This window comes from Montipora capricornis, chromosome 3, assembly GCF_036669925.1.
Source record: "Montipora capricornis isolate CH-2021 chromosome 3, ASM3666992v2, whole genome shotgun sequence".
In the NCBI taxonomy this organism is placed as follows: Eukaryota; Metazoa; Cnidaria; class Anthozoa; order Scleractinia; family Acroporidae; genus Montipora; species Montipora capricornis.
In genome coordinates, this window is record NC_090885.1 from 53,216,742 (window position 1) to 53,226,411 (window position 9,670).

The 9,670-nt window shown below is 38.9% G+C and overlaps 1 pseudogene; it reads left to right on the forward strand.

Moving 5' to 3' along the window:
• Positions 1-1,675: 1,675 nt before the first annotated feature.
• LOC138042009 (transmembrane protease serine 9-like) lies at positions 1,676-8,655 on the forward strand (annotated as a pseudogene).
• Positions 8,656-9,670: the final 1,015 nt, after the last annotated feature.

A 9,670-nucleotide genomic window follows, 5' to 3' on the forward strand; every position in this document is an offset into this window, starting at 1 on the left:
GGCTGAGGAGGATAACCCAAACCGAGGGCTTGATAATTTCGCTGTCATGCGAAAACCGAATCCAATAATTGTTTTATTATACAATTATAAATGTAGAAGCGTTGAGACATTTCACAGAACAACGACAAAGTAAGCCACGCAATGACACGTTTCAGTGTAAACATCTTTATTAATGACAGCTGTGAATTACATGTAAAGTGGAATTCAAAAGGTTTACAAAAAGGATTTAAGCCTAAAACATCTGAAAACGTTTCAGGAAAAACTGAATCGAACTGAAACTTTTGAACAAAATTCTACAGTTAAGTTGTACGGTCTTATGAAAAATGTTCCCGATATCGACACGTGAACAAAACTTCATTGTCTGCAAAAACGCGTCATACCTACATGCATAAATGCCAGTGTCTGTAGATGTGACGCGATGACACAGCGCCATCTAGAATTAAAGGGGTGCTTTTAGCCAATCAAAATTGAGATAGCATCAGCATTGTATAATAACAGAAACTCATAAGGGTTGAAACGTGTAACGGCCCCTTGTGTGCTACGAAACAAGCTTCTGAATATTCGATTTGCTAAGTACCATATTTGGAACAACAAGAACGAGGGGTTTCCAAATATGGTACTTAGCACTGAAACATTCAACCAATCAGTTCGCTCTGAATATTCGCAAGCTGTGAAATCCCGTTACACGTTTCAACCCTTATGGGTTTCTGATAATAATAATATTTATACATCCCCTAAATTCGCCTTTTCCGTCTTTTCCGTTTACAATATAGCAGATTTCCGTGAAATCCGCCAAATCCGTGAAATCCGATGTTTAACCCCATGAAAGTTGACGATGCGCATTTGGCATCATTCTTTTTGTTTTGGTGGATTTCCCGGAAATTCCGGATATTGACCGGATATTGATAGTTTCACCTAGTTCTTTTCAATTTAATAGTCCAGTGCTTTTCAGTTTGATAGTCCAGTACTTTTCAGTTTGATAGTTATTGATATTCTTGTTACCATTCTCTCTCAAGCTATAACTGGAGAGGAAGCAAAAAACAGGGGAAACGATCTATCCATCTATCTCCAAGGATGAGTGACTGGATTTCGTGTGCCTGCAGCCGTCACGCCGTTTGCTCCTCTCTCATTGGATGATTGTTTGTTATCATCCAATTAGACTGTTTCGCTCTAAGAATATCGTGACCGGAAAAAAAGCAAAATTCAAAATTATAAGAATGTTAACAATTGTTATCAACATGAAGAAGCATTAGATATTGACTGATTGGCGAAGCTGACCAGAAAAGTGATTTAAAACAACCCTAAACAAAAAAGTGATTTAAAACAACCCTAAACAAGATGTAGACATCCTATCACTCGCGTGGCTATTTAATGCACCTTAATAGATGCGACTTCTATATTAAAAGCCTGTGTATGATTATCAAACATCTGTTATCACACGTGACTAGCACCTGAAAAACTCAACTGGGGATATACTTTTGCCCGTCCTTAAAGTATCTGGCTTATTCAGTGAATTTAAGATTCCTGAAAGTTCAGCGACCGAGATGTTCCCGATAGTGTGAGATGTAAAACCTGTCAACATTTGAGCTGAATAAAATATCTGACCAAATGGTAATTTTCCCTCTTTGTTCTCTTATTGTCGCCAAGTTGAGGCTCAGTGCTTTTAATGAATAGTTTAAAGGTGGAAGTAGTTATTTGTCAAAGCAACGAGTCAGATGTCCACCAGTCTGCGGGTTCCTCTCTGAGTCACGAACAATGGTGTGTTCACTAACTGGTTCGGTAATATGGTGTGTTGTCTTGTTGCGATTTATACCGTTTTTCGTGGAATCTCGCCATCATGGCCATTTTCCAAAACAAGGTAGGAATAAAAAGATCGTACCTAAGATAATATTAGTGCACTTCGTCGGATGAACTCCGCACTCAGGCTGACTGGTTAACGCACTAATTTTTTTTTTCTTTTATGAGGAAATTTCTTTGAGAGATTATACCCACTATGTTTTTCTTGATATTCTTCTAGATAGAGTTGCATTATGCAGCTACGAAACAGCCACCTATAATTAACGAAAACCCATTTTGCGGCGTTCACGCGGCGCGACGGACAATACGGTGTTGGCGGGAAATCTTTGGTTAGAAAGGATATTTCTAGAGCCTTACCATAACTTAATGTGTAATTTTAAAAGAAACATCACCCAAGACGATCATGGGCGTGCAAATAGAAAAGACAAACTTTGAAACTCGAAACAAATTCATTAATCTGCAAATTAGGACGAAATTGTTTTTCCTTTTCTTCTTTAAAGAAGTCATATTTGAAATTCAAATGTTTGTTAAATTGTTTGGTGAAAAGCACGTCGTCTGCACCTGTATTTCAATGGACCCTGACGTTAGAACAAAACAGCTTTTCCAAAAAAAATAATTATCTAATTTTTTCTGAGTAACATCGCAAAAGGTTTTGAAGATAAATACATTTTTAAAAATGAAAAATACTTACAGCTATATATTTATATACAGGTTTCGTTCATGATTACGATGATGCTGACAAGAACCAAGATCAAAATCTCATCAATTCGCGTAAGTTCAAACTCCCCCCTCCCCTCCCCCCCATGAAAAAAACTTAACCATAGCAATTCTTTTTTTCATCTAACAGCAGCGTGTGGACAGGCTACAGTAGCAGCTGGACGTGTGATTGGCGGAACAGACGCCTCTGCGGGTGAGTGGCCCTGGCAAGCAAAGCTGGAAACTAGAAAAGATGGGTTCATTTGTGGGGGCTCCCTGATAGCTCCAACCTGGGTAATGACCGCTGCCCATTGCATCACAGAGACAGATCCAAGCATGTACACCGTGACACTTGGAGACCTTAATAGAGAGAAACCAGAAGACACTGAGCAGAAATTTAGCGCAAGACGCGTAGTGCCCCATCCAGAATATAACTCACCAGTTCCCGTAAACAACGACATAGCTCTAATTGAGTTGACGCGCCCAGTTGTAAAGACATCCTTTGTGAATACAGTGTGTCTACCAAGCGAGTCTGAGGTGGTGAGCACTGGAACCAAATGCTTCATCTCAGGTGAATGAAATATTTTCTCTTCCTTTCTGGCTTATTCTCTTTGGGGAAAATTAATATTGTTTCGTGGAAAGTGGTAAACAGAATGGGATTGTTCAAAGAAGTCTTTTGTTCTTTTTTAGGTTGGGGACAGATGAATCACCCAGGTGCAGCCGCAATAAACCTTCAACAAGCTGGTACGCCTGTTGTGTCCAACCGAGTCTGTCAAGCCAAGAGCTCAAAATCAGGCATAGACCCCCAAATGGCAATTACCTCGGCAATGCTGTGTGCAGGAGATGCTGGCAAGACTGTAATAAGTGGCTGCTTTGGTGATAGTGGTGGTCCATTTGTCTGTCAAGACTACGTTGGCCGCTGGGTACAGCAGGGTATTGTCAGCTGGGGAAGTGCCAATTGCTCTTCTAAAACCCACTTCTCTGTGTTTACTCGAGTCAGTGTATTCCGTAACTGGATTGATCAAGTATTATCAAACTAACCCAATAATTTACTGTGAAAAAAAATTCAGAATAAATCTGCAGAAACCATAAACTGTAATATCACAGCTGATGGTGTCAACTGAGCTGTAAAACGACGATTAAGTTAAATTCTCTGTTCAGTGGAAACAGTACAATAAAGACAAAAGTCTAACGCTTCTCTCTGCTATTTCCATCTTTCCGAGAAAAAAAAATCTGAAAGACGATATTAAATATTTGGAAGGGGGCGGAGCTCTATAAAAAGAAAAATCTTCTTCTGGCCATGACGCACAAAATGGTTTGTTTTTGTTTTCAACCACCATACATTCATAAACTTGCTGGATAAAAGGAGCAGCGGTAAATTTAATGGTTAACGTTTAAAAACATGATCTTTAACAGCCTTGTCCTCATTATATTATTGAGCTTAAGACACAGTCTGGTCCTTTTGTATTTGGTTTTAATAAAGTCGTCATGTCAATTTAAAAATTATTCACATTCAGATTAACATCAGTAGCATCGGCTAGTTTGCGGCGGAAGCTATAGATTGTTATCGCGTGTAATTCACTTCGGCTCGGTATATTCATAAATATACATGAAACCAGCATGTAAATAGTTTAATTCGCTTTAAATTGCAAGATCAAGAGGAAAACTGAAGCCTTTGAGATGACGATTATCCTAAAAATAAATTAGAAAATGACAGTATTCTGCAATAAAATGGATTGTTCTCCCTTTGATGGGGGTTATCATATAGCACGAGCTATAATGGCTCTTGCATATAGTCAATGACATTTCTGATCAGTAATTTTTTGCGGTTTCCATCAGTTTGTAAGTAATCTCACCTCTTAAGAAGTACCTGCCATATTAAGAGATTTTAACCCTTTCTCAGCCCTGGCACAAGCGTCCTTATATCACAAAGTGTTTGACTAAATCGGATGGCGCCAGTTCAAATGATTTTTCAACTATAAGTAGTTCAATTTTGCTCAGGTTCTTCTGCTTGTTGCTGTTATTGTTTTTCCAACTTGCCCACTGCGTTTGACTCTTTCTGGCCATAGTTTGCCTGCTGTAAGCATGATCATTTCATGAATAAATTCTTAGTCATAAATTTATACATTATGCCTTTTTTTTTCAAATGGAACGCATCTTCCAATATACAGATAAATGGACTCTTTACCGATAGAGATAATTTGCATATCCATTTGGTTTTCACTTAATCAAAGCCATCTGCCATCGCAAAGGTTCTTTCACGTTATTTATCCCTGTGCTTCAGTGGAAATCATGATTCCTTATGAACAGAAAAATTAGCTTTGACTGGCGATTGCATAAAAATATGTCAAGATTTTTAGTTTCGTTCCCGAAAAAACTACAAGAATAGTCTTCAGCCATCTGTTTCGTTGTTCCAAACTCAGTAGACTCTCTTTTGTAATAAATTAATCTGTCAACCAATAAAATACAAGCAATTAGGAAGCAGTAAGGCTCGACTTGAGCTGTCGGAAGAAATCACCCTTTTAGTTATTTGTGGTTTTCGGTCGATTACTTGCGGAAAAACAACACTATGGGCTTCTTTGCCAGGGTTATCAAGGCTGTACTTGTACTTACAGCGCTGAACACAATTCAAGGTAACAATTCAATTGTTTTTATGGGATGTATATTTCGTTTTAAATATGCAATGTGAAAAGGAAAGAAGTCATTTTAAAGACTACTCTTTCCTTGAACATCTTGTTTCCTAACAACAACGACAATAACAAATTTGCATCACTGTCTGTGTAAGTTATGGTGACTTTGATGCGAAAGGTTTCTGATCGTTCGCTGAAAGCTCAACACAAGAGGCCTTTTAAGTATCGTGCCTCGGCTCAATCTCTTAAAAATTGTATCATGCGAAGTCCCATTTTTACCCTTTTATCAATTTCGTTTCCTGACAATCTAACAATTTTTCATTTGATTCCTTTCGAATTCACCAAAACATGTTCGAATTTTCCATAATTCCCAAGAAAAGAATATGTAACCATCCGGGAGTTTTTCCGAAAGCTGCGACTGTGTAATATCCTTCATATCCATAATGCCGTAGTTCTTGTTTTGCCTGGTCATTGTGGCAATCAGAGTCAATAGCTATACTCTTTTAGGTTTTTGTTGCCTCTCGCAATAATACTCGCGTGCTTGCGTCGACTGATTTTGTTCACCTCGTAAGGGAATCTTTAGCTATGTTAGTCTTTCCATTTCTTTTTCGTTTAATTTGGTTTTTTCTTTTCCCTCAAAACAAACCGCTTGCGCCGAGAGCTCACGTACCGCTTCATGTTTCCTTTCTGTAGAACATTTCACAATTTCCGAGATTTATCAGTCTATATTTCCCTATATATGCCATTCAACTGCTCCACAAGTGACCACAGCATTGTTCCTGAATGCCGTTAATACAACTTTGAAAAAGCGGCCATATTTCAGCGATGGGAAAAGACGCGGTCCCTTGTTGAAAAAGCTCAAATCGCTGCCCATGCACAGAAATGTCGCAGGCTGTACGATGATATTCGAGAGAAACAAAGCCACGTTTCATGCAACGTGGAAAACAAGGAATGTGTACAATATTCTGGGTTCAAATTTAATGGAAAATACAAGTTCCGCGAACTTTTTCCAGCTGAACTGCCGATATATTAAAAGTCTATGTCTGAATTTGAATGGTGTTTTTCTTTACTTTCTAAACAGCTCGATGTCATCATATTACTAGCCGTGGTCATCTCATCCCTCCTGAGGAACCCGACCTTCTCTTTACCGCAGATATTGATCCAGTTGGAGGTGACAAATTTCTTCCCTTGTGATTTCTAATTAAACTATGATTAAATCAACAATATTATAAGATATAATAATTTCCTGGTCATTGAAGAGATTGTGTCGTCTTGTTTTCATTCAAGGAGCTCAAGAAAGGAGAGAAGAAGAGTCCAAGAGGAATGAAGGTACAGCGTTAATTCCATTGTGCGTTTTATGAAAGCTTGTACAAAATAGAGGAACTATAAATTTTGTTCCTAGGCGTGCAGGACAATGGCAGGGAGGGAGGTACAGCTGTCAATGCAGGGATGCCACCTCCAAGTGGACCTCTTAGGGATCTACAACGATCGTGGGATGGCCTCAATCAAGGTGAAGTACATGTATCTTGATTCAATGGAACTGCCATTATTTGGTTTTCAACAAAGGCCTTCAGTTTCGTTAGGATGTGCTGTCCCTTAACGGACTAAAAGGGTTTTTTTATTTTACGAATAAAGGGGGGGGGGGGGGAGGGGGGCCTTTCTATGTTTGGGAAAACTTTATAAGTTGGCTTGTTTGACCTATTTGCGAGACCTTGTAATAACGTGTGAAACACTCCAGACGACAGCCGGCGCTTATTTTTAGTACTTTGGCGTCTTCTATTTTTGAAGCATTGTTTCCATGTAGAAATGTTTTTTTACAATGTATTTTCTTCTTTGACAGTCAACTGTGGTCGCAGTTTAACTTCCGCTTCGCGTGTAGTTAATGGACACAATGCCAGTCTAGGTGAATGGCCTTGGCAAGCCTGGTTGAAACTGGACAACAAACACCTATGTGGAGGAACGCTGATCATGCCTGAATGGGTAATGACCGCTGCTCACTGTGTGTTAGATGACGACCCCAGCAAGTTTACAGTTATCCTTGGAGATGTTGACCAGTACAGGGATGAGGGCATGGAACAGCAATTTCAAGTCAAACGCATCATCAAACATACGTTATTCTCGCACCCAGTACCATATGAGAACGATATTGCATTGTTTCGACTCTCAAGGCCAGCTGAACCCAGCGATGCCGTCAACAGTGCTTGTTTACCCAGATTCTTAGAGGAAGTGCCAAATGGAATGGAATGTTATATATCAGGTATGTGCCCACGATTAATAACAGTTAATAAGATTGAACGCATGTTTGATGATGCGTTTGACTTGAAATCGCTGTTCCAAGCCCTCATCCCTGTGCTGGTCAACAAAGCCAAACTGTATTCCTCGAATCTGTGATCCACAAACACAGCTATATGTATCGCGCAATGTTCAAAAATGGGCAATCAAAGTCATTCTAAGAAATGTCGATAGGTTACATAAACTGCATCTCTTAACATTTAGAATAGGGAGGAATATTCCGACTTTTGCTTTACTTTTTTGACACGGGATATCAAACTTGATTTTGGCAATTTGTGCATACCTACTTCTCTTTGCAATTAACTGCTGTACTCACGGCTTTGCCGTCGTAACCAATCTTAATGTGATAATTAAGTCAAGTTCCCCCAAGATCAGGGAAGGAGATAAAAGAAATTAAACAACGGTCATAAACATGAAGTTTCGTTTGCTGTAACAAGTATAGAAGTTACGGTTGGGTAAATGTGTGTTGCAGAAAACGCAACGTCAAGTTTCAAGTTAAACTGCGTACCGGAATATTTCTTACAGCTCAGCTGTAATCTCAGAAATGCATAAGTATTTGTTATCATTCTTGTGATAAGTCAAATTGATAGTAGCTTTTTATTTTAAATTTTTGATATTTCATTATGCTTTATTAGGTTGGGGACAAGTATTTGGTAAGGGAGAACCGTCTTCAATCCTGCAACAAGCCCGCATGCCTGTTGTATCTAATAGTGCATGCGCAGCAAAGCTGGATACTTCACCAAGTGGTGGACTCCACACGGATAATCGAACTTGGATAGTCACCAGCAAGATGATGTGTGCAGGAGATGCTGGGAGGACTGAAACTAGCGGTTGTTATGGTGATAGCGGGGGTCCGTTTCAGTGTAAGACCTCCGGCGACCAATGGGTGGTACATGGAATTGTTAGCTGGGGTGACCCTGACTGTTCATCAAGTAGGCATTACTCAGTCTTCACTCGAGTCAGTGTGTTCCGCAGATGGATCGAAAGTGTGATTAAGACAATAGCTTAGCGTGACAAAGACGCGAAGAGTAGACAGGCAAACGTTGTCCGAAAACTAGCTATAACCCTTACAGAACTTAGAAAGGTAATTTTTAAATTATCTATCTTGATATAAAAGTCAAATCTACTACAGCTAAGACGAAAGCAGATACAACACTAAAAAAACCTTGCGTTTTAAAACAACTTGTAATTTTTTTTGCGATTAATTAAACAAGCAATAATTAAAGTTACTTTAAGAAAATCTGGAATGTAGATTCACACACTGCGAATTTATAAACTCTTTGGTTTAAGACGATAGAGAACCCGTTATCCGATTATATTTAAGGCTTAATAATATGTAATATGTATGCTTCCTCCCTTTTTTTTCATGAAGTGGCGCAACCCCTGCGCTGACTGGATCTCAGAGTATGCAGTGGGTTTTTTTTTACATGGCGGAAATGGGATTGCAATGCACCAGGGCGTGAGAGGTGGAGTGTAAGGCTTCAGCCGTATGGTTTTCAAATTGTAATGTGAGCCTGGTGCTTCCAATATTGCTGATCCTATTTCAAGGTTGTCTATTAGTAGTGATTTTCCGGAGGTGATTGATGATGCTGAGAGAGAGAGAGAGAGAGAGAGAGAGAGAGAGAGAGAGAGAGAGAGAGAGAGAGAGAGAGAGAGAGAGAGACTTTATTTTACGAGGGTAACACATGACAGTAACTAACATTACTGATGAACTTGTGGCCCTCTTAAGGTACAAAATTACAATGTATAAAAACTGCATTAAGAATAGATACTATTTACAACAGAATAAGAAAACAAACATTCCTAGAACTCAATTTATAACTAGACAAATCGATTTAAAAACGAAATCAAATGCATACAAAAGACTATCTATTGTTATAAATTTATATCAAACGATCCCCTTGTCTTCTGAGAATTTAGTACTCTTTTCCATAATTCAGCCTTAAAGGATTTTAAAGACTTACTTGTTTTTAATGATGGAGGCAAATTGTTCCAGTCCTTCACCGTCCTTACGGCAAAGGTGCGTCCACCCTCTGAGATGTTTTTATGGAGGGGGCACAATAAATTTAAATTACAATTTCTCGTGGTTCTTTGGTGTACATCGGAGTTTTTTCTAAGGGATGTATTTAAATAGTTGGGTAAAGTACCATTTATCCGTTTATAGGCCAGTTCACAACGCTTTATATACGCTTCATTATAAAAGGGGATCCAGCTTAAGTTGTTAAACAATGTTACTGTTCGACTAGTGCGTTGTG